This window comes from Mustela erminea, chromosome 4 (assembly GCF_009829155.1).
Source record: "Mustela erminea isolate mMusErm1 chromosome 4, mMusErm1.Pri, whole genome shotgun sequence".
NCBI classification, from domain to species: Eukaryota; Metazoa; Chordata; class Mammalia; order Carnivora; family Mustelidae; genus Mustela; species Mustela erminea.
Window position 1 is genome coordinate 146,425,283 of NC_045617.1, and position 25,815 is coordinate 146,451,097.

Genomic DNA, 25,815 nt, shown 5'->3' on the forward strand with positions numbered 1-25,815 from the left:
GGATCATAACAAAAAGGAATAAATGAAAAATGTTTAAAAGAGAAAGAATATTCTACTGTTAATATGTTGGTATATTTCTTCTCCCTCTGCATAGTGCTTTATACAGATATATATAAATAGATATCACTTATTTTAAATAATGGGGGTCACTTGCAGTTTTATATCCAGCTCTTTTAAATACTTAACATTAAACATGAACAGCTTCCCATCTTTAACAGCATCACTCTGATTATTTCATCAGAACAGATCCCTAGAAATAGACTTACTATGTCAAAGGGTCGAAATATTTTAAGTGCTTTTAATGTCTAATGTCAAATTGCTTTCCAGAAAGACTGAACCATTTAAAAAGAACACCGGCACTATATGAAAATGTCTGTATCACAGTAGTATGAGCACGGACACCATGATTCACTTTAATTTAAAGGTTAAATCCCAATACTGCAATCTACATGTTTTATAAGCAAATCTGAGCATTTTCATATTCAGTTGGCTCTCATTATTCAAGGCGGTTATTTTCTAGAAAGCCTGCACGAGTTAGCAAATACTCAACAATTGCTCCTAGGGCAAATACGGATTTGGGTCCCTACAGGCCTCTGCTCACAACTGATCAATGCACCATCTTGTCTTGTGTATATCTCTATTTAAAGATATGTTATTTAATATATTTATCATTGATTCATTTACACGGAACTCACGGCCAACAGCACTATAACCCAGGCCTCCGGGAGGCTTACAGAACACACCCCACCCTCTCTAGAAGGCACAGCACAACCTTCTTGCACATAGGAGCACTAGTGAGCACTTCACACTGAGCACAGGGACCATTTTAAACAGTAAAATCAACAAAATCACAAAAGTGAAAACACCGTAGCAGCTTATACACTTTGAAAGAGACACTTGTTGGCAGTCTCAGAGCTGAACTAAAAAAGAAACCTGTCGGCTTGTTGGACATCAGCTGGGGACATAAGCATCAGGGGGACCCCAACTTAGTGCCACTCTGCTATGAAAGTGCCGTGAGTATTGATTTGGAGAATGCAAATAAATTTTAGCAGGTAGGAGAGTTTGGAAATATGGAATCTCTGAATAATGAGGACTGACCGTATATATTTGTCATTTTAATTTTCTCTGTTTTAAAGTCTTCATAGTTTTTTCTGTTTTTCTATTTAGGTCTTAGCACATTTACTATCAATTTATGTAGACATCTTCATATATTTAAAATATTATTCTTTTTAATTTTTAAATTTTTTATAAATTATTCTTTTTTAAAGGTTTTTTTTTTTTAAGATTTTATTTATTTGACAAAGAGAGAGGGATAACAAGCAGCGGGAGTGAGAGACTGATGCAGAGCTCTATCCCAGGACCCTAAGATCATGACCTGAGCCAAAGGCATTGGCTAGTGACTGAGCCACCCAAGCACCCCTTAAAAATTATTTATTTATTTGAGAAAGAGAAAAAAAAAGCACAATCAAGAGGAGTAGCAGAGGGAGAGGGAACAGTGGGCTCCTCGCCGAGCAGGGAGCCAGATAGGGGGCTTGATCCCAGGACCCCAGGATCATGACCTGAGCCAAAGACAGCTACTTAACCGACTGAGCCACCCAGGTGCCTTTAGAATATTGGTCTCTTATTTCTTTGATTTGGGACTAATATTTTTATCAGTTTATTATCATTAATTTTGTTCCTTTTTTTATTTACATAAGTTTTATAATTTCAATATAGTCAAATCAATTCCTCTTTTTTCTTCATGATACTTTCATTGGTGCTATTCTCAGAAGGCTCTTCATTCCCAGAGATTAAGTAAATCTTTATTCTTGTATAGACTCGGTTTTATTGTTAACTATCCCTTTAGGGCCTACATTGTCATCTGCTATTAGAAGAGATTCTAATTTTTCTTCTAAATAATAAACATCCCTGGTGATATTTATTTAGTAATCCATCTTTTCCAACTCCTTGAAATACAATTTATGTATAACATTGTATAAACATAAGTGTACAATGGAATGACTTGATACACACATACACTGTGAAATGCTTACACAATAAGGTTAGTTAACACATCCTCTAACTCACTTAAGCGCCCTTTTTGTTATGGTGAAAACATTAAATCTCTTTTCTCATAGCAACCCTCAAGTATACAATATACTATTGTCAACTATAGGCACCATGCTATACACTAGATCCCCAGAACTTACCCATCTTGTAACTGAAAGTTACAAAAATCTTATAAAAATCTTACAAAAATCTCTCCATTTTCCCTACCCATTAGCGATTGACAATGACCATTCTACTCTATATGAGTTTAACATTTTTAGATTTCACCTATGAATATATCATACAGTATGTATCTTCCTCTGGCTGATTTGTTTCACTTTGCATAATGCCCTCAAGTTTTAGCCAGGTTGTTGCAAACGGCAAGACTCCTTTTCTATAGCTGATTTTCTTGTTGGTGTTGTATCCTGAAACTACTAAATTTGTTCATTAGGCCTAATAGTTTTGGGTAGAATCTTCAGGATTTTCATGTCATCAACAAAGAGAGACAATTCTACTTCTTCCTTTCTGATTGGGATGCATTTTATTTCTTTTTCTTGCCTGATTGCTCTGGCTACGTCTTCCAGTGCTATGTTGAATCAGACTGGTAACCATGGGCACCTCTGTCTTTTTCCTGATCCGAGAGGAAAAACTTTCAGCTTTTCCCTGTTGGGTATGACGTTAGCTGTGGGTCTGTCATACAGATATAAAATTCGGTTAACCATGGGCTTAATCATTAACCAACGGCCAACCCAGGATGTGGTTTTTCCCTAGAGGAGAAGCCTGCCCAAGTCCACTTTTCTACCATCGGACACTTCTACCCCAGTGCCACTGGTCCTTTGTGGATCTTCCTGGGGACCGCTGGAAGGATGCCATTCCACCCATGCCAACTAAGAGAAATTATTCATGAGGTCACTACTACTTCCCTCTTAGAGAAGGGAATTTGAGACATAACAACCCTGGCCACACAGCCTTATTTAGTGTGTCTTTCCAGAGAAGCATATTTAATAAAAACTTTTTAATTTTTATTGTGCTTCTCAGCTCCGTATCCTGGCATCCTGGCACCACATTCAGGTTGACTCTGTCTAGTAACTGGACTCCACGCTCTCTCAGAAGCAGCCATTTTTACTTCTGTGACACAGTGGATACTTGTGCTGCCTCTTCCTATGACTTAGCTTCAGCCTCTGAGATCAGCCTCCCCTCTACACACAGTATTGTCAGCTGGACGAGGATCCCAAGTAAACTCCTGATTTTCTTAATTTTGTGCCCCTGGAGCTAACAGTTAGGACTAATACTTCTGCCCTGTTCTCCTCGAGGTTCTCCATGTTTTTGAAAATCCCTGCGCTGAGTAGCATTTGCTTTTGTTAGACGTTTATCTGCAGTATTTCCATTTATGATGCTGGTCTCATTCTTCTCAGAGAGGCGGAGCAGAACACGTGACCGACTCCTTAAACTCAGTGCCTTCCTTCCTAACACACACACGGCTGGCACCATTTGACTTTCTTCCTTTTACTTGTGTTAGATTTTCCCTAACGCCATCCCCTCAGATCTGTTCTGTGGGATCTCCCATAGTGAAAAATGTCAGTTTCTTCAGAGAATGCCCAAAGAATCCACTGTTGAAAGAAATCTTGTCTAGTGCCACACAACCTAGCCGTGATGGTTGCTGAGGCCCCTGTGCTTGCAAAGGACATTCACAACCACTACCTCCTGAACTCTGTGTATTTGCCCAAGTCCAGTATGCACTCTTTCAAGACCTATATAGAAATAAGCACCCACCTGTGAAACAACTGTACCTACCACCCAAGAAAAATACAGCATGGCCTGAGACAGACTGTCTCCCCATTAGGCTCTACCCATGAAAGGCCAAATGGGTGAACACAAAACCAGCTCTGTTGCAAATCATCAAGATTTAAACTCACATAGCCGGATCCCCACAAAAATTTCAGCCTCTAGGTTTTATTGTCCTCCCTAAGTCCCAGTCTTTTGATGTTCTTTAAGGTGGCTAAAATGTACAAACTATGCAATGAGGAGGAGGTAAATAATAATTTGAGACATGAGCCAATGAGAAATCAGATAAAACAATAAGGCAGAAAGGAGCTGGAAATCGGGACATATGAGGACACAAGACCAAAGGCTTGGGAGGCTAATTCTCAACACGAGGCTTGAGATAGGAAGAAACATAGTTTGAAGTGGATGTGTTCTGCCCTTCCCTGAACCTATATTCAGAATTAAGGAATTTTTAACTGAGAGCAGACCCCACAAGAGAAGAAAAGAGGTTCCTCGAGATCAAGAGATAGAAGGTACCAAAAAGACTGAAGAAATTGACATTATCCATTACCCATTTCAACCCCAACTTAGAATGATACCCTTTCACACCATCACAAAAGCTGTGTGCAATTAAAACTACTAAGCATTTTCTCCAAACATTACGTCCATCAAACTGCCTTCCTATAGTCCGTTTTAGAACTTAAGGTAGATATAATATCCATATCAAACTTAATATCTACATCCAATAATTTATAATGTAAGCAAGATGAAGCATTAAAAATCATGTGACATGTGGCAGGTTGATAAAGAAAAATACTAAATGGCCATTCACTTCCACTGAATCATGACTTTCACAGGACTCCAGCTGCACCTCCGTAAATGGAGTGACCACACTCAGCCATCTCCAAAGCCTATGCCAGGGTCCAATTTCTTTGATGTTGAAATGACGTTTCCTGTTCTCTAGCCACTCCTTCACAAAGGTCCAAGTCTCTGAGAAGCACGGCACTGTGGAAAGGACCCCTGAAGTCTTCCTTTTGGTTCTCAACATTAGGACCAGGAGAGTAACAAGTGTTCAATTTTGCAGTTGATACTTTTAACTCCCTTTCTGCCAATGTATTATGCAGCAAGAGACAATTAATACAACCGATGACCACAAGCAAGCCCAGAAAGAGAGCACTGGCGTGCTCCAGAAGCTCCATCTCTACCCCATTCCAATGACAATCCCCTCCAGCCCCACCTGAGATAATCACCACTTTCACCTGATAAGATAATCACTTCCTTGCTTTTCTCTATTGTCTGATAACTCAATTATGAACACATCACATCCCTAAATGACATGGTTCAAAACTTTACATGAAGGAAACATTCTTTCTTTGGGTCCACATTATATTTGCAAGATAAATCCAAGTTGTGTGTATCTGAGATGTATTCGTTCTCATTGCTCTATAATTTCTATGGGAATCACACATAACGTTGCATCCATCCAGTGTTGATAGACGGACATTTGGATGGGACAACTGTTTTCAATTTGGAGCTCTTACCACAGTGATGCTATTAAAATTATTAAACGTGTGTATTCTGAAGAGCATGTGCACACACCTCGTTATTTGTGAGACAACCAGGTTAGAGAATGTACTCACCTTCCCTGTATTACAAAATGCCATCAGGTTGTCCGTTTTCTGAAGGGGCAGGACCAATGCCTGTAGTGAATCTACAGGGAGAGAGGAGGGAAGAGGAGAAGGAAAGTGGCAGGAGACTGGCATCTGTATTTTCTGGGAATGAAATTCTGTAAGAACAAATCCTTTTTGGTACTTTGGGGGTTTTCTGGGGCACTGGGATTGTGGATTTTTTAACTGCCCCTATGATTAGGCCTCCAAATGATAACAGCTGCCCCAACAGTCGGACTACTCCCATGAGGAATTCAAGACTGTTAAAGTTAACAGAATTTATTAATTTTGGCCTCTTGAAACCCAACCACTCAAGCCCTGGATGCAAAAGCATATATTTTCCTATTCTAACAAAGTTTTGTACGGGCATTGCATTTTAGGATTGGTTCAAAATCAGGGAAGATTACCTTCTCTGTATGTGTTCATATTTAATTCAATTAATGAAATAGAAATTTTAGGATACTGTGAAAGAGACCTACCAAAGTGGTCTTAAGCCCTGTCAAATACGCCCAAATAACAGTTCCTGCTCATTGCCAGTAGTTGGAAAAATGTAACCCAAGCAATCCAGACTTCTAAATTGGCCCAAGAGAGGGAGATGCTGCTAGAAATTTCAATGTGCAGGAAACACAGTCTGCTTCTCCAGGAAAATTGAGGGTGTGCCCTCACTCTGTTTTATAACCTTCTCCATGGCAGACCTCGAATCGATTCATAGCCTTCTCCTGTGTTTAATCCCACTTGACTTCTTGCAGGTGAAATCTCAACTATGTTTAGACAAAAGGATCTTCTTTTCAGTCGGGATAAATAGGGTAAAGACTAAGCCATTTTAACAAAAAGACCCCAGAATGTAGTGGCTTTATGAGAACAGGTGTTTTTCTTACGCATACAAACATGAGGACTCCCGCATTTGCAGGGTGCCTCTACTCTAGATGGTCACTGAAAAACACAGATTTCTCCTTCTCCCTATTTCACTGTTCTAAGCCATTGTGCATCTCTTCTGCTTAAAACTAGACTGTAACCACGCCCATGCTCTAGCTCACGAGCACTGAAAAGAGGAAAAAAATCAAAGGCAACCATTTCCTTTTAAGCAAGTAAGGCTGACGTTAGAATATATATAGTGGCTAGGTTTCCATGTTTTAGTTGAAGGGGTAAACTACTAAACTTATAGTGAATAAATTATACCACATTTACAATCACTCCCAGAAAATGAAAGAGAGGCAACATTCTCTAACCCATTTTATGAGACCTGCATTACTTGAACACCATAGAGAGACTAATACAGTACCAGAAAACTCTTGAGCAATATCCCTGCTGAATATAAGCACAATAGTCCTCAACAAGATACTAGCAAATCAAAATCTAGAGAAATATAAAGACAGATCTCTTCACAACCAAGTGGGTTTCACCTAAAGAAGGCGAGGCTTGTTCAGCATTCAAAAATCACTCAATGTAATTCACCATATTCACAGACTATGAAGGAATGTATTAACATCTCAATAGATGTGGAAAAAACATTTGATAAAATTCAACATCCCTTTATGCTAAAAACTTTCACCAATGATAAATAAGAGAGAATTGAACCTACCCAAGGCTATTTACAAATAGTAATAATAATACAGCTAACATGACACAAAATGGTAAGAGATTAAACGCTTACCACCTAAGATCTGGGAAAAGGGAAGGCTATCCCTTCTCCCCTCTGTTATTTGATCTCATACTCTAAGTCCTTGCCAATAAATAAGATAATAAATGGGGGTGGGGAAGAAGGCATATAGATTGAAAAGAAAAGAGGAAATCTGTCTGTTCATGAACAGAATTGTCTGTTCAAAGGATCCAAAATATTCTTCAAAGTAACACCCTGAGGGGTGCCTGGGTGGCTCAGTGGGTTAAGCTTCTGCCTTTGGCTCAGGTCATGATCTCACGGTCCTGGGATCGAGCCCCACATCGGGCTCTCTTCTCAGTGGGGAGCCTGCTTCCCCACCTCTCTCTGCCTGCCTCTCTGCCTACTTGTGATCTCTCTCTCTCTCTCTCTCAAATAAAATCTTTAAAAAAATAACACCTTGATCAAATAAGTGAATTTAAACAAGACTGCAGGATACCAAGTCAATTATACAAAAGTCATCATATTCCTATATACCAGTAGTAAACAACTTGAATTTGAAATTTAAAAAGAAAGGCATTTAAAATAACATCCCAGGAATGAAGCTTTGGTATAAATCTAACAAAATATGTTCAGAATCTAAGCTGAAAACTACCAAACACTGATGAAAGAAATCCAGAAACTCCAAATAAACAGAGGGATCACTGTCACAGATTGAAAAACTCCATATTCTTAAAATACCAATGGCCCTCATTTGGTGTATAGATCCAATGCAATCTCAAACTAAGTCAGCAAACTTTTTTGTAAATAATTGACAACTGACTCCAAAATGTATAGTGAAGTCAAAAGAACTGAGATAATTAGGTGCATCCAGGTGGCTCAGTGGGTTAAGCCTCTGCCTTCAGCTGAAGTCATGGTCTTAGGGTCCTGGGATCGAGCCCCGCATCAGGCTCTCTGCTCAGCGGGAAGCCTGCTTCCCCCTCTCTCTCTCTGCCTGCCTCTCTGCCTACTTGTGATATCTCTCTCTGTCAAAATAAATAAGTTTAAAAATCTTAAAAAAAAAAAGAACTGAGATAATCAGAAATAATTTTGAAAAGACGAACAAATTAGAAGACTCTTAACATCCTATTTCAAGACTTACTCTAAAGCTACAGTTATCAAAACAGTGTGGTTTTTGTGAAAGAGGAGATGAGTAAATCAAAATTGACAGTTACCCTCAGTGATTTTTAGCTCAGGCACCAAGGCAATGGAGTGAGATAATATTTTTGACAAATGTCTGCTACAACAATTGGACATCCATTTTCAAAACAAGAATCTCGATGTGTGCCTTATTTTATAAGACTTAATTTAAAACTAGGTTACAGTCCTAAATATAAAGTCTTCTAAATATCAGACTTTTAGAAGAAATAACAGGGAAAAAATCATTGAAACATCTTAAATCTGACACTAAAAATATGATCTACAAAAGGAAACAGGTTAATAAACAGATTTCATCAAAATTCAAAATTCTATACTATGAAAGACATTGTTCAGAGAATTTTTTTTCAAGTCACAGACTGGGAGGAAATATTGGCAATAACAAACTGTCTGACAAAGGCATTGTACCAGGGGTCAGAGGGTCAAGAGAGAAGAGTATAACTACATGAGGTCAGTGTGAATGAGTGTTTAGGGTAATGAAACTATTTTCCATCTTGATTATGGTGGTGGTTACACAACTGCGTTATTTTTTTTTTTTTTTAATTTTAGTTTTATTTTTAAATTAATTTTTCACATTCTAATTATTTTTTCATGGTTTTTGTTATTGTTGTTGTTGTTTTGTTTTGTTTTGTTTTAATTTATTTATTTTCAGCATAACAGTATCATTATTTTTTCACCACACCCAGTGCTCCGTGCCCTCTATAATATCCACCACCTGGTACCCCAACCTCCCACCCCTCCCACCCCTTCAAACCCCTCAGATTGTTTTTTAAGACTCACAGACTGTACACTAAAAGGAGTAAATTCCAGTGTCTATAAATTAAAAAGAAAAAAGAAAAAGATGATGTGAGCTGACAATATTTTTAACCACTGGTACCACCATATGGATATTAACAGCTCTGAATAAGCCAATAACAATGAGAAAAAAAAAAAGAAATAGTCAAATAAACCACATGCTTCAGGTCTGTATCTATGTGAGGAAATATTTGATTTCTCAGTTGACTTGGCTTGTCTCTTTGGGGTTGTGGCACTTCCGGGGGAAATTCTGGAAATGAACTGAGTTTGTCTCCAAGGAAAGACAAAATACTATCACAAGAACCCATCTCATAGGGGGATGATTCTTTAAGTAGAGACAATGGTGTTGACAAAAAAAATCAAGGTTGAAATTTCTAAAGGATTCACAGAGCCTCTGTTGGCTGAGAAATAAACATCTCTTGGTCTGCAGACAACCAGAGACAGATTGCTTGGCTTTTCACTTCTCAAGAGGAGAAAATGGGAGCTCCTGAGGAGAAACAGAACCACGTCTGTCTTTCAGTCTTCAATCCCTGCCTTTCACACTTGCCCCTCACGAATCAGGATCTCAGGAGAAATTTGGTCTCAGTAGGCTGGCCTTATCATTTTGACTGTGAGGGTAAACTTTCCATACGTAAAGGGTTAAATTGGGAGTAACGCTAGACTTCAGTGCAGGGGGTATATACAGCCTTAAAGTTCCCTAATTAGGAAACCTGCATTTTGGAGAAACTGCCATGTGCTACGTCCCCCCCCTGCCTCACCTCACTCCATTGGTTTTCTTCCCTGTGCACGGCACCCTTCCCCCCCAAACCCTCCCGGACAGCCTCCCAGGTCAGAAAACAGTTCTTGTACGCATCAGTGTTCATTCCCATCAATCCATTACCTATCCCAAAGGCACATGCATGTTAAGACCTCACCTAATTAAGAAATGGCAGATATATGACACCTGTTAAACATCAAAGCTGGTGAGAAAAATTTAAGAAGCTTGGGAATGCATGTGTGGGTGTGGGGGTGCTTACAAACAACTCCACACGGAGGATTTTGCTTAAAAAATGAGGACAGCTTTATTGGCTCACACTATTAAATACTCTTTATTCAACTAGCAGAAAGTTTCAAGCATCAGAGAATTTCCCAGCCATGCAATGGCTGTTTGGGAAGCAATTTGCCAGATGTCTGTGAGAGTTAACTCACTGTATGTCCCTGTGCAATCAGGCCCCTAGTTAATGGCTTCAGAGCCATTAAAAAATCTCGGGATTAGTTATCTGGTGCAATATCCTTTATCCAGAAATGGTCCCTGTGTGACACCAGAGAGGTGAACAATAAGCACCTAGCACATGGTGAGCATGAACTCAAATCCTATCTCCAATTGTAAAGCCTCCAAATGGCTGGAGAAATGGCTCCCCATCATAAGTGTGCCATTAATATCTTTACTATAATTACTGGTCAGAACTTCTTTTGACTAAAAAGAAATATGTCAGGGGGCACCTGGGTGGTTCAGTAAGTTAAGCAACCGACTCTTGGTTTCGGCTTAGAACAGGATCTCACGGGTTGTGAGCTCGAGCCCCGTAACAGGCTCCGCACTCAGCAGGAGTCTGTTTGGATATTCTTACCCTCTGCTCCTTCTTCCCCTTTCTGTCTCAAATAAATAAATAAATAAAATCTTAAAAAAAAAAAATAAAGAAGAAATATGTCAAATCACTCAGCGGATAAGTTAATACTAAGGATGCTGTGATTCCTCAGGACTTTAGAGAATAGGGTTGGTGACTTCAGGAACATTGCTGAGCCTGCTCTGCCCCATCTCCTTCCAAAGAGTGAAATAAATAAATAAAAGCAAAATATTCACTGTCTGGGAAAGAAATTACTAGCAAGACATATGACAAGGATCAGTGTTGGGAGGGATTGCATATTTTAATTATGTATACAAATGACTTGGTACTGAGAACAAGATTTGCAGATTACATTAAACAGGGAGGGGAGGGACACAGCACAGTAAATAATAAGGTACCCAAATGCCAAGCGGCAGCCAAGGATTTACATTATTATGTGCTATGTGTGGGCTTAGAAGATGGAAAATGCAGATAAGTGTAAATAAATGTCAAATAATGTGCCCAGTGGCCAAGAAATATAGAAAGTGAATTTGAGATCAGGGGAAGAGTGCTACAGCATAACGATCAGGATGGGAGGCAAACACGGGCTTGGCACGCCCTAAACAAGCTTCCAGGGAAGCCAGGATGTTTCTGTACAAATTGGGATGAAAGAAAAAAATCTACTGCCCTGGGTACACAAACATCCACCTAATACCTTCCCAAGCACAAAGCCATCGGCTTCTCCCTTAACTCCATCCGTGATCTGCAGGCAGCATTCCACTGGTATTAAAAGGAAGCATGGAGTCACGGGGCTGGTTTCGCTTAGCTCCAGTTCTGTCACTGGCCAGCTGGTCAACCTTGGTCATGTTGCTTCATATCTCTGAACCTGTTTACCTGTAAAATGGTAACACAGGCTCCGGAATGTCCCTCACATTTATTAGAAGACCTCTTAGCCAGCTTTTACGACAAATGGTCACAGAGATCCCTCTTTGTGGTGGTGGTCCCAGCATATGGCAGTACCTGGACATCTTGGGACTTAGCACAGTAAGAAAACATTTGTTACATGTTGAATGAATGGTTAAATCCGTTGAGATATGCTGATTTCACAATTCCGTTCATTCCTTGTTGAAATTTCTTTTTTAAAAAGATCTTTGCTGGGGGTTCCCAGGTGGCTCAGTGGCTTAAGCCTCTGTCTTCAGCTCAGGTCATGATCTCAGGGTCCTGGGATTGAGCCCCACATCAGGATCTCTGTTCAGCAGGAAGCCTGCTTCCCCCTCTCTTTCTGCCTGCCTCTCTGCCTATTCTGATCTCTCTCTCTCTCTGTGTCAAATAAATAAATAAAATCTTTAAAAAAAAAGAGTTCTTTACTGTTTCAAAATAAATATTTTCAAATTGAAATCTGGAAGTCAAGGAAATGCCTGTTTCATTCCAGAAGAAAAATACTGGTTTTACTTACCTGGGTATTTCTTGCCAAAATATCTCAGAGTTCAGAATCATGTAAGTACAATCTCAGAGTTTAGAATCCCTGCTTGGAAGGCAGCCCTGCCTTCCTTTTCAAGTTCTAAGGCAATTTCACGTTCATTATTTCAATTTTTACAACAGTCTTTTGAGTTAAGAATTGTTAACACACCATCTGTTGTATAAATGAGAAAACCAAAATTCAGAGAAGAGCAATGATCTATATATATGTAAATATATATATATGGTCAAATAGCCATTTTTCCTTCCATTTTCTTAATTATGTAAGTATTTCAGGAAAAAAGAAAACACTAAGATTAGAGCGTCTCTGACACATTTTATGTAGACAATACTACAGAATACTACCGATTCACTCCTTGAGGTAGTTGGTGAGGACCTGAGGATCTAGACTCACAGCTTGCATGTGGATGCTGGCCTCCCCAGTTACCAGTTGGGTAACTTGAAGAAATTTACTTGAGTTTTCTAATGTTGAGTTGCCAGGTCTAGAAAATGGCAATAATCGTAATGCCTACTTCACAGGGTTACTGTGACTATACAGTGAGATCACACCTAACAAACTGAGGGTTGCCGGCGTGGAGGGGGTGGGAAGGCTGAGGTGGCTGGGGGATGGACACTGGGGAAGGTACGGGCTATGGTGAAGCGGTGAATTGTGTAAGACTGATGATTCACAGACCAGTACCCCTGAAACAAACAATACATTCTATGTTGATATAAATAAATAAATAAATAAAAATTGCTGTGTGAAAAGCACTCCATGAATCCAAGCCCTCTGAGTTTGAAGAACGGCTTAAAAATGGATGAAAACAGGCCGAAAATATACATTTTAACATATGCAAGAATGAAATCTTTTTTGAACATTTTATTTATTAATCTTAGAGAGAGAATGCAGGAGTGCAAGTCGGGGAGTGGGCAGAGAGAGAAGGACACAGAATCTCGTAGACTTCCCCTGAGTATGAAGCCCAATGCTATGGCTCCATTCTACGACCCTGAGATTATGACCCCGACCCAAAATCAACCGTCAGTGGCTTCACTAACGGAGTCACTCAGGGGCCCCAAGAAAGAAATATTTCTGAAGAATATTAATGACATAATACAAATATGAGAGAACAGAAGAAGATACCTCACTTTGTTTATAAACAATATAAACGTTTGATGAAAAGGTTGGAAAGCTAACTCCGAAGTATTTGCGGTATTCATTCCCTGGTGGAGAAATTATTGATGATATACTGATGAAGAGTGATTTCCTACTTCAGTGGCCTTGCCAGAAAAGATGAGCCTTCTGGTGAATCATCTAACTTACTTAACCAATGGAAACACTGCAAATGCAAGTTCATTGCCTCACACTTAAACGCAGGAATGAGCTGACCTTGCCGGGGCCAACCCTGGGAGAGGAAGTGTGTGCATCTGTAGTGAACTCTGCAGAAACCTGCATTCCAAAACACCACCCCACTCATGGAGGTTCCTCTTTAGCTTGTGTCTTACCAGCCCTTCTGTCATCACGAGATACCTGAAAACAGGAAATCAGGACTCAAGTACTGAAACAGCTTTTGGAGCACCTCATAGGACTTCTTCAATGTATAACTGAAAGAACCCAGGCCCAGAGCAATTTTGCGACTGACCCAGAGGCTGGATAGGGCACAGCCAGGTCAGGAGTCCATATCTGACAATCTGCATGCCCTTGAACTTCCCCAAAACATCCTTATGTCCAAGCAGAAGTACACTGATATATCCAGTCAAAATTGCCGTAGCCAAATATCAATGAGAGAAAGGCTTGTTTCAGCTTATGTATCCAAATCAAGCATTTAAATTCAGAATAGCTGGGCGCCTGGGTGGCTCAGTGGGTTAAGCCGCTGCCTTCGGCTCAGGTCATGATCTCAGGGTCCTGGGATCGAGGCCCGCATCGGGCTCTCTGCTCAGCAGGGAGCCTGCTTCCCTCTCTCTCTCTGCCTGCCTCTCCAACTACTTGTGATTTCTCTCTGTCAAATAAATAAATAAATAAATAAAATCTTAAATTCAGAATAGCTTTTCAACAAATCATCAAATTTGTTTTGCCATTCTCTTCACATGAAAACAATACTCAATACAACCAACCAACCAAACAAAGAATCAATCCCCAAATCAAATCCTTTCTGATGTGGTTTTTATACAGGTAACAATAGCATTTGTGACCTTTGAAGGTCACAAATATCCATGGTGTCATTCAATCACCAAATAACAGTCACAGAAAAGGGATAATTATTGTCTTACCTAACAACTACATTTTTTCCCTGAAGGGCAAAGTAACAGGACTTGCATAAGCTCAGAGATTTATTATTATTATTATTATTATTATTACAAAGGCAAGAATGCCAAATCCCCTTTTCTTTTTTCTTTTTTTTTTTTAAAGATTTTGTTTATTTATTTATTTGACAGACAGAGATCACAAGTAGGCAGAGAGGCAGGCAGAGAAAGAAGGGGAAGCAGGCTCCCCGCTGAGCAGAGAGCCCGATGCGGGGCTCGATCCCAGGACCCTGAGATCATGACCTGAGCCGAAGGCAGAGGCTTAATTCACTGAGCCACCCAGGCGCCCCCCAAATCCCCTTTTCATGAACACTTCACAGAATGGTGAGGCTACAGGTAAGCCAATGTGGGTGACATAACTAAGATCCAAGGCTGTGAAGAGCTGGAAAGGAAGGTGGGCTTCTGGCAGTAAGGGCTACTAGAGTAATTATGAAAAACTAAGGATAGTTCCCTGGAAAGGAATGGAAAAGGACTTGAGTTTTGGTCTCCAAAGAGAAAATTGATCTGCAGGTCGATGTGATGGGCAGAGTCTCCCCGCCAGCAGACGGTGCAGTACCCCGGATGAGAAAGGTTACTTTGGGCATCTTGCTTGTCTTCCCAAGAGGAATCAGCCTTCACAACTCCCGGATTCTCTACCCAAGACTGTTCAGGCTTAGACACAGAGATCTGAGCACTGGGAGGCCTCATCAGTTATATGAAAAGTGAATAAGTCCCTTTTCTGCCTGGAGAGCAAAGCCACAGAAGTACCGTGGATGTGGTCACCTGGTAACTCACCTCTTCATCAGAGAACATGAAAATCTTAAAGAATGAAAGACAACTTGGAAGATGACGAGGAGTCATAAGGACAAGCTGTACAGGCTGTCTAACTGGGCAGCATACATAAAAGTTGAAAGAGACAGACTAGAGAAAGTATTTTACACATTAAAAAAAAATCCTAATTGCCTTCTGTGCAAGATCGTTGGAGGCAAAAACCAGGACCATTTACAAAGCAATTAGGCGTTATCCTGGGGAAAACATAACATTAAAAAGAAGATTACACTCAATTGTTCAAAGCCTCTTGTGCCCTGCAGGGGTCCTGTGCTTTAAATGTGCCATTGAAGAGCTGACCTACCAGGGCTATCTGGGGAGGTTCTCCAAGCCAAGCCGGATGGCCCAGGATGGCAGCTTTATTACAGTATGATAACAGCCCAGCTTCGCTGCTTATCCCAGACCTGAAGTGACCCCAAATATAATTGGAAAGCTCCCCTCATCTGAATTCCAACATCATCGCCAGTCATTGACAAACAGAGGACAAACTTAGCATTAAAAAGAAATTCCAAGGACACATAATACGTTGAGGAGAGTTGCTTCTAAAATATGAAGGGTGAGGGAAGGTAAAGCAAAAAGAGAGGTGACCAGCAGAGACCTTTCCCTGCTTGCATCAACCTTGCAATCATCGCTTTTGCTCAGGGCACCCCTCTTTATCCGCTGAAGCCGCTTGTTCCATAGTTTTCTCTTGCACTGGAGCCAAACACAAAAATCCGGGTTTAGTGGTCACAATCCTTGCTGATACGGCTCACCTGGGACTTTCCAACTGGAAACCTGAGTCATGAATTCCTCCCTTCTAATAACAAGGATGCTGTAGTCAGAACTTTTATTCCCTGGGGTATGTGGAGGATGGTTGGCATTGTTCATTCTGCTATCTGCACTGTTCCACGCCCACCCCCCAACGCCCACCCCAGGTTTCCTTGAACTGTTGTTTTCTCCTCTCTGCTTTATCTTCTGCTGCTCTGCTGAGTCAACATGTGTTGCTGTTTTCCAAGAAGTAAAATATCTGTATTCCATATACACTTGTTCTGAACATGCAGCCGAAGTGAAATTCTGTCAGCTGGTGTATTTTTAAGGTTATTACCAGCTCCAACCTTGGTGGACATATCAGTTTGAACAACTATAGCTAGTACAAATGGATACTGAAACAAATACAGTAGTAACAAGTAATTGCTCATTTTAGATTACAGTTGGAAATCTCAAGATTGAATGTAAGGGGGAATCTAATAGATTTGTCAGCACTTTTATGAGTAGCTTTGGCTATGCCTTAATTGTTCAATAACAAAGAGCTTTTTAGCGAGTACAACGATGAAGAGCAATATTAGACCACTTGGATTTGAATCCTCACTAACCTTACCAGCTTAACGACCTTAACCTTCAGCAAATTATGCAATTTCTTAAAACCCCAGTTTTCCCATCTCTAGAATGGATGTAATAACAGTAGATTGTAGCAACAATCAGGTGACATCCTCTCTTAAGGTGTTAGCACAGTTCAAACATATCATCCAGAACTAAACAAAGGTTACCTGTGTTAGGAAAGTATGAAAGAGAAAGTGAGAAGAATTAAAGTTCATTTTTCTTAAGGGATATCCTAGAAAATTAGCAAAAGCTCGATAGATGAAAATTTTGAGTGCAGAGATTCTCAAAATTGAGCAAACATCAGAATCATCTGGAAAGCTTATTAAAACTCCCATTGCTGGCCCCAGCCCTAGAGTGGGGTAGGGTCTGAGAATCTGCATTTCTAACCAGTTCCCATATAATGCTGATGCTGCTGGTCTGGGCGTCCCCTGAGGAGAGGCGTTGCTATAACTAAAGAAGAGTAAGCTGAGGAACTATTAGGCGACTACGGTGTGTCAGCCGCTTTGTACACCTACCACATTCAGTCCACTGAAAGGCACCGATCTTGCGCTCTAGATATAAAAGCCATACTTAGAAGTCAGTCATAAATTTTGCCATTCCGTTCTAAAAGGTTGGCTAGTTTTGAGATATTTTCTCGGGCAAGAAAATTATTTTCACTTACAGACATATGATTTGACTCAGTCCCGCTCAATCACTGTATTTAAACAAAATTTTTGATCTATTCATATGTTTTGGAGGTTGAATAATACATTCTATCCTACCCTCCAAGATTTATATGCCAAAGGATTTGTCATACCTAAATGAAAAAGGAACACAAGGGAGGGAAATAAGTGAAATGTAGGGAAATTAAATTCATAATAAAAGTAATAAAACTTTTCAACATTTTCTATCTTGGCATTAATCCAAATTCAGATATCAGTAACATTAATTAGTTGTTAGTAAAATTTTAGTGAGACTATTAATAACTCTCTTTCTGATCATTATCAGCACTTTTTCAAAAATACAAGCTACATAGCAAAATAACATCACAAAATAAACTGAAAGTTTAAATCTATGTTTCAAAATTTTCAGGAGCACTTGGTGGAATGTGATTTGAGAAAAAGAAAAGTTTGTTTAAAATGGGAATGGGATAAGGGGGTCTTTTAAACCCTTGAAACTCCATGTCCAAGACAAAGAAAGAGGACATTCCTACCTTTCATTTGAAATATTATTCAGAGTATAATTTTTGAAGTCAGTTAAATCAATAAATGCCATGCAAAACCCTGGTATGAACCAGGTGACCTCATTAATGCCAGCTTCACAGTTTAATGACATTCCATCATATTGAATGTTAAGGTGTAAAATACAAATTAATCATGGCAATAGGAGTATGCAATTCCATTTTGTCTTGTTAGAATACATTTCTTGACTATAGTTAATGTGACCTTCATAGCAATGACCAAATGAAACAACTTTTAAAATAAATGTGCAACAAGCCTTTATCTGGTGAAATGTAATAACTTCTGCTTTCAAGTCACTACTAGTGAGTAGCTGCTAGAGCAAAGCTTCTTATGAAATGCTTTAGTTTCACTACTTCTCAAATAATAAATCCACTGCATGTTTCTACTAATGACCGGTACCTAAAACTACTGGATTTTCCCCACTCCAGGAGCACGTTCAAAGAACTACAATCTCACAAAATGCAATGTAATAACTTAACAGAAAGGCATTTCACCTCCATTTTTCTCCATTTTAAAAAAATTTCTCCATTTGGGATTTTTTAAAAAATAGGAATACATGAGATTTTGAGAGAAGGAATTTTGTTAATAGTTTGAATATTTTTTTTCTTCCACCAAGCATAAACCAGAGCTTGTTTCTGCCTTTTAAAATGGGCAATGGATATCCTTTATCTGATAAAACAAAGTCTAATTTTCCTGTCATCCATTGGTCAGTCAGATTATCCCACTCAACCTTTTGGACACACACATTTCCTAAAAGTTAAGACCCCTGAGATAATAAGGAACAAAATGTGATGATAAACGTGTGCTGAAAGAATAAGGAATTCTAGGCACATCTGATGAGTCTATTCACCAACAATTATGGAAGCCAGGCTCCCTACAGAAATAGCTATTCTCCAAGCTGTGTAATTATTGATCTGCAGATGCTGCACATGAGCTGACTTTGGAAGGAAGTACTAACTCCAAGCCCCCTCTGCTTAAATGTCATTAACTGAGCTGCTTCTACCTATCAGCCATTATTCTGGAAATGCCAAAAAATTTAAAAAAAAAAAAAGTCGTTGCCCATCCATCCTCATACCCCTAACCCCCAACTCAACCCCCATGCAGAGGGTGTGCAATCTCCTGGGAGAGAAAAGTTATGTGCACAGTCTGTCCTTCTTTTCCTTTGTTGTCTTCTGCTTGGTGCCCTGAACTCCAGCACATTGGGCTTCTTTTAGGTCCTTGAATGCATCACCCCAAAGAAGATTACTTCTCACCCCTGAGCCCAAGTACATGCTCTTTTCTTTCACTTGGAAAATGTTCCCTGCCTTGACCATGGTCCATATTACTCATTCTTCAAGTGCCATAATTAACACTGTTTTCTCAGGGAAGCCATCCCTAACTCCCCATTAAATGACATCAAAGCTCTGAGATTTTTCCTTCATAGCACATAGCATAGTCAATAACCATGTATTAGTAGAAATATTTGATCTATGTCTGTATCATCCCCTTGTCAACATCAAATGTTCTTGGTTGCTTACCATGTGCCATGCACTGTGTTGGCAACATAAGTGTGTTGGGACTCTGTGTTAGGAAACAAGACAGAGTCTCTAGCCTAATGGACTATTCATCAAACAAAAATAATAAATACTATGAAAGAAATAAATAAGGTTTTATAATTGATAAAAGCCTATTTGATATAATGGAGTCATGGACACTGAGGCACCAGAGATGAGATGGTGTTAACAGAAAATTCAGGCGCAGGGAAAATCCAGTGCGAAAGGCCTTAAAGCCAGAAGATCTTCCTCCAATGAAAACCATCAGACAAGGCAGGCAGGGCTGGGACTTAGTGAGCAGCAGGGAGAAGACCATGAGATCAGGATACAGTAGTCAATTAGGTAATAAATCCCAGAGTCAAAGGAGATTTTTTTTTATTCTGAACCAATTAAAAGAATGAAACTTTAGTACAATTGGATAAGTAGAGGCACAAAAAGACAACAAGTGATTCTGCTGAAGGAGAAGGATCATGAAATACAAAGAGCATGGAAGGCATAATGCACAGGTCTTAAAGGGACTTGCCAAGAGGAAAAGGAGAGATCATTAAGTCTACACATGGTGCCCTGTTATTCAGCTCTAAGACAACTGCTCCTTAGACAACCTTCAGGAATAAAGAGGACATGGCACTCACTCATGAAACACTGCTTATTGTCTCAGTCTAACCACATGAAAATAAAGAACTTCCTTTATTAATTAGTATTAAAAAAAAAAAAAAAAGACTACCTTTGGGGCGGAACTGCCATCTTCCAGTAATTCCCCAGAATGACCAACAGAAAGGAAAAGAGGAAAGGTACCTGCTATGTATATGTTCTCTAGCCTTTTTAGAAAACATGGGGCTGTTCCCTTGGTCACATACATGTGAATCTACAAAAAAAGGTGATATTGGGGAGATCAAGGGAATGGGCACTGTTCACAAAGGAATGTCCCCACAAATGTTACCACGGCAAAATTGGAAGTCTACAATGCTACCCAGCATACCGTTGACATTGCTGCCAACAAACAAGGACAAGATTTTTGCCAAGAGAATTTGTGTATGTATTGAGTATAGTAAACACTCAAAGAGCTGAGAGAGCTTCCTGAAATGTGTGAAGGAAAATGACCAGAAAAATAAGGAAGCCAAAGAGAAGGGTACTTAGGTTCAACTGAAACATCAACCTACACCACCCAGAGAAGCACACTTTGTAAGAGCCAATGGAAAGAACCAAGATGCCCTTCAACGGACAAATGGATAAGGAAGAGGTGGTCCATATACACTATGGAGTATTATGCCTCCCTCAGAAAGGACGAATACCCAACTTTTGCAGCAACATGGACGGGACTGGAAGAGATTATGCTGAGTGAAATAAGTCAAGCAGAGAGAGTCAATTATCGTATGGTTTCACTTATTTGTGGAGCATAACAAATATCATGGAGGACAAGGGGTGTTAGGAGAAGGGAGTTGGGGTAAATTGGAAGGGGAGGTGAATCACGAGAGACTATGGACTATGAAAAACAATCTGAGGGGTTTGAAGTGGCGGGGGGGTGGGAGGTTGGGGTACCAGGTGGTGGGTATTATAGAGGGCATGGATTGCATGGAGCACTGGGTGTGGTGAAAAAATAATGAATACTGTTTTTCTGAAAATAAATAAATTGAAAAAATTAAAAAAAAAAAAAGAGCCAGTGGAAAGGAGCCTGAGCTGCTGGAACCCATTCCTTATGAATTCATGGCATGATAAATGTAAAAAAATAGATAAATAAAAGACAACAAAACTGTAAAAAAAAAATAAGTCTACCACATTGTCTTTGCAACTGGAAATTTCATCAAAAAAACATAGTGAGGGGCTAAGGTCCTCTTACAAACACACGTATCTTCTTCATGTCCCAGTAAAACAACTCTACTGATATCAAAGACTGCAGGGAGCAGAAATAAATGCTTACTGACAGCCCAACTCAAAGGTATATTCAATGGTCTAGATCTGAAATGACCAGCCATGTGCTCAAGATCCTGGACTATTGCATGCGATGGCCATAGAACCAAGGATAAAACCACAAGGCCTCTGTATATACTGGTACTAGGGTGTGTGTGGGGGGGTGTGTGTATAATACAACTATTACCCAACGTTACAGATCTATGGCACTAGAAAGAGCTTTCTCCATGGAAAGCCCAGGCAGTATAGCTTTCAGCTGTCAGGATCCTACAGCACTAGATGGTTGGTACACAACTGAAGAAAAATGCTCAGACAGCACCTTTCTACTGCCATCTTTGATTTAGTGACTGTAAAAAACTGAAGCTAATGTAAATGTTTTCTGTATCATGATGTTCTAGCCTGATATATTCCAAAATACATAGAAGGGAAGGTGGGAAGAATCAAGAAATTTCCCTAGAAGAACAGGTCTGGGGGCACCTGAGTGGCTCAGTCGGTTAAGCATCCAACTCTTGGTTTCAGTTCAGGTCATGACCTCATGGGTCAAGAGATCGAGCCCCACTCTGGGCTGCACTCAGCAGCGAGTCTGCCTGAAGATTTTCTCTCTTCCTCTCCTTCTTCCCCTCCCCCGACTTGTGCATGCACATGCTCTAGCTATCTCTCTAATAAATAAATGACTCTTTTTTAAGACAAGAGAGCGAAGAACAGATATGGATGTGGGATGCTAATTTTTTCCCCTGGGGCTGCCATAACAAATGACCTCAAACTCGGTCATCATCCTCTCACATTTCAGGAGTCCAGAAGTCCAAAATCAAGGGCTTGGCTCCTTCTGGAGGCTCTGAGGAAGAAAGTCCTTCACTTCTTACTCTGCTGCCTGCCAAAGGTCACCAGCAACCCCTGACTTTCCTGGGTCGGCCACAGCAGCACTGCACTCTCTGCCTCCTCCACACTGCCTTCTCTGTGCTTCCTGCATCCTCTCTTCCTACAGAGACACCGGTGTTCACATAAGGACTTTCTAGATACAGAACCGTTTCTTCTCGAGGTCCTTAACAGATTACATCTGCCAACGACCCCATTTCCAAATATGCTCCTATTCTGAGTTTCTGTGCAGCCGTGAACCTTGGCAGAAAACTATCTATGCCCACGACTTCCAAGCACAGAGCTACTCTAGGTTCCAAATGGCAACAGAGGTGGTCCCTTGAGGTCCAGAATGGTAACTGAACACTTCCTACCATAAGGCCAACAGCAACTATGCAAACATCTCTCTCGCTGTCTCCTGCATAATGGCTTTTGAAAGGCTTCTTTGAAAGAGAACCTCCTGTGCTAATATAGTGCTTCATATAGTTTATCTTCATCAATAAAACCTCAGGAGAAGTAAAGCACAAAGAAATTGCCCCCAAAGCACTATCAAATTGAATGAAATCCACAAAAGTTCCAAAGCGAAGAGAAAGCCTGGGGTCTGTGCCCTCTCCATTCATGAGGCTTTTCAGCCTTTCAACAAAAAAAAAAGGGATGCCAACACAAATGGACTGGTGGCCTAGATTTGGACACACATGAATGTAAATAGCTATTGGCTTAGAAAAGTGGAAATCACAAATGCTTATTGCTGCTTCTATTCAGGTGGGCTTTTTTTTTTTTTTAATGTGGCTTAGTTTTTTCTATCATTGGTGATGAGAGAAATACCTTTTGTTTAGCCGAGCCCAGGAAGAAGGGCCCCAGCCTCCCATCAGAATAGAGAGGGAACAGATGCAACCCCAGGTAGCACAGACCTGAAAGTCCTTTCCTAATATAAAACTTAGGGCTTTCGTGTGACAAAATATCAGAGAAGGCTAAGTGTTGGCTTCTAAAAAGGAAGGTCAACTTCTGCAGCTCTTTCTCAGGCAACAATCCCCGAGGTTCCATTATTCTCTTTGTTCCTTACAGTGGATGGCCGGGCTTCACTTAGAAACCATTACAGGAGAATGAAGTAAATGATACCAAAAGTGCCTGCATTACGCTTCGAAATCTGATGGGCCTCTGGAAACCTTCTTCCTGCCTCACTGTATGGCTTTCAGCACAAGGAAACCTGGGGAAGAGGTCACTAAAATAGAGATTAAGGAAGCAAATGTTACCTTTGTTTAGTTATACGTGTGTGTGTGTGTGTGTGTGTGTGTGTGTTTCATTCAGTTGGATTAAAGTGTACGATCCCTATCAGAGAGTCAGGGCTCTCAAGTCCTATTTATCCCTCTCTCTTCACTACCAATATCCTTCGAACCAATATTGCCCAGGAGTAGTCACCATGTTTATTTCAGAAGTGCAGAAAATGAGAGTTCTTCACCTTGCTGTCCATGCCCAGTGTTCTGCACAACTAGGCAATCTATACAAATTGATTGAAATAAAATGGCACAGAGACAGAAAGCACCCTTCAGAAATACACCGTGCAGATACTAGAATAGAATGGACCAAAAGAAGGACCATGATGCATTCGGGATGGCAGGAACTCCAGCTCTTGATGCATGCAAGCATGGCATTGCTCTCCTGGAGCTCTGATTACTACACTGTTGTATCCTTTGAAGTGAGAAAGGGAGAATTGTTCAAACTCTGGAATTATATAAATTACAGCCCATAGAAAAAAAGAAGCAGCAGCCAACACTGGTCTATTTCACTTCAAAGCTGCACACTTTCAAGGTACCTCACATGTGTCAAATTTCTCAATGTTATGATATGTCATTCTTTGGCCTCACAGGAAATTTGAACCACCACATTGAGCAATCAATAAAAATCCTCTTCCTTTTCACAACACCCGAGCAATATTTTCTAACTTTGTTTTGAGTCACTCGAAGCAAGCTTTTTACAGTTCCTTTGATATGTACTTCTATAAAGGAACACCCTTGTGTTTCTGTTTCAAAAATCTAATGTTCTTTTGAAATATATTTTTAAAATTATGTCTTTGCAATCCTGGATTATAAGAAAAAGCATGCTGGGGTAACAGGCAGGCTTCAGAAGAGATGGCATTGGAAAGATCACTGGAGCTGTTTTCCAGTTAAGATAACAGGACACTGGTTTGGGGGAACCAACAGAGGAGTGTTGAACATGGAAATCTCATCACTATCTCTAGACTGGTAATATCTGCACTCCCAGCTCTGAAAGACCCAGATGCTAACATGCACTGAAACTGTGATGGATAGTGGAGCAGTGGAAAATGATATTTTATAAATAATAATAATAATAAAGGCTCAGCATTATCAGCTGTGTAACTGAGCTGATAATGTGAATGTGTCCCCTTTGTAATTTTTTGAAAGGATTTTCCAGAATACTGCCAAAGCTGATACAAGAAATGGATGTGTACCAATCACTCAGAGTTAATATGAGCATTCAAACTCCTATCATATTTAATTCAGACCTTCTTTTCTCAAAGATCACAAATCCTGCAGATAAAACTGATGCCTTCTCTGACCCCTCCCCCAACCCACCCCTCTCCCTCTATCTCTGGCATCAGTCACTACCCTGTATTTGTCAAGTATGCAATCCATATTTGTATGTATTTGTAATGAATGTTATTTGAAAAAAATGTGTAAGTCATATATTAGGTGTTGCATTTTTAAATTTACATAAATGTTATCACACTCTATGGAACATTTACAATTTGCTTTTGTTTTTACTCAACCTTAGGTATTCTGAAACCCATCCATAGTTATGCATTCATATCATTTATTCGCTTTGTTGTTTAATATCCCGAGTAAACAATTTGTTTATCCCCTTCCCTACTTACGAGAATCTGAGGGGTTTTTTTTTCCTTTTATAAATGATGCTATCATTTACACAGTTATGTATCCTAGAATTTTCTAGAACATATATCCAGAAATGGAATAGTTAGTTGAGTCACGGTATCTGTGCATTTTCAACTACAACAGATGTTGCCACGGGACTGTACAATGTGCTTGTTCCAAGTTACCCAATTGCCAGAATTGTATGAAACGTTCCACATTTTCCCGAGCACTTGACTTTCTGTACTTTTTAATGTGTTGTTCTGATTGAGTTTAAAATAAAATCTTATTGTTTCATTTTGCTTTCATACATTATTAATGAAGTCAACCATCTTTTCATGTTTGTTCTCTTTCCATTTTCTCTTCAATGGTTACCTATTCATATATTCTGTCCATCTCTTTACTGAGCTGTCTATCTTTTCCTGTCAGATTTGTAGCACACATTCACACTTTTTTAAATTTATGATTATTGATCTGTTGGGTATATAGCATGTGTCTTCTGTCGCTCATCTCTTAATGGTGTAGTTTTTGAACAAAAGTTTTTAATCTTTATAAAATGTATCAAAATTTGCCTTTCTTCATAACTTCTTAAGGTACCTGGTTTAAAAAACCCTTTCCTACCATTTGGTTGTAAATGGAGTTGCCATATTTTATTCTAACATTTTAATATTTAGGACTTTAATATATATATTTAGGACTTTCATAAATCTTCTGAAGTATCAATTTATATAAATTAAATTTAAAACATAAATATTTTAATAATTAAATAGTATATATTAATGTATTTTATATTCTAATATTAATATATTTTCAGTGTTTGGGATTTTTATGTGTATTAAAGAATTTAACGTATATT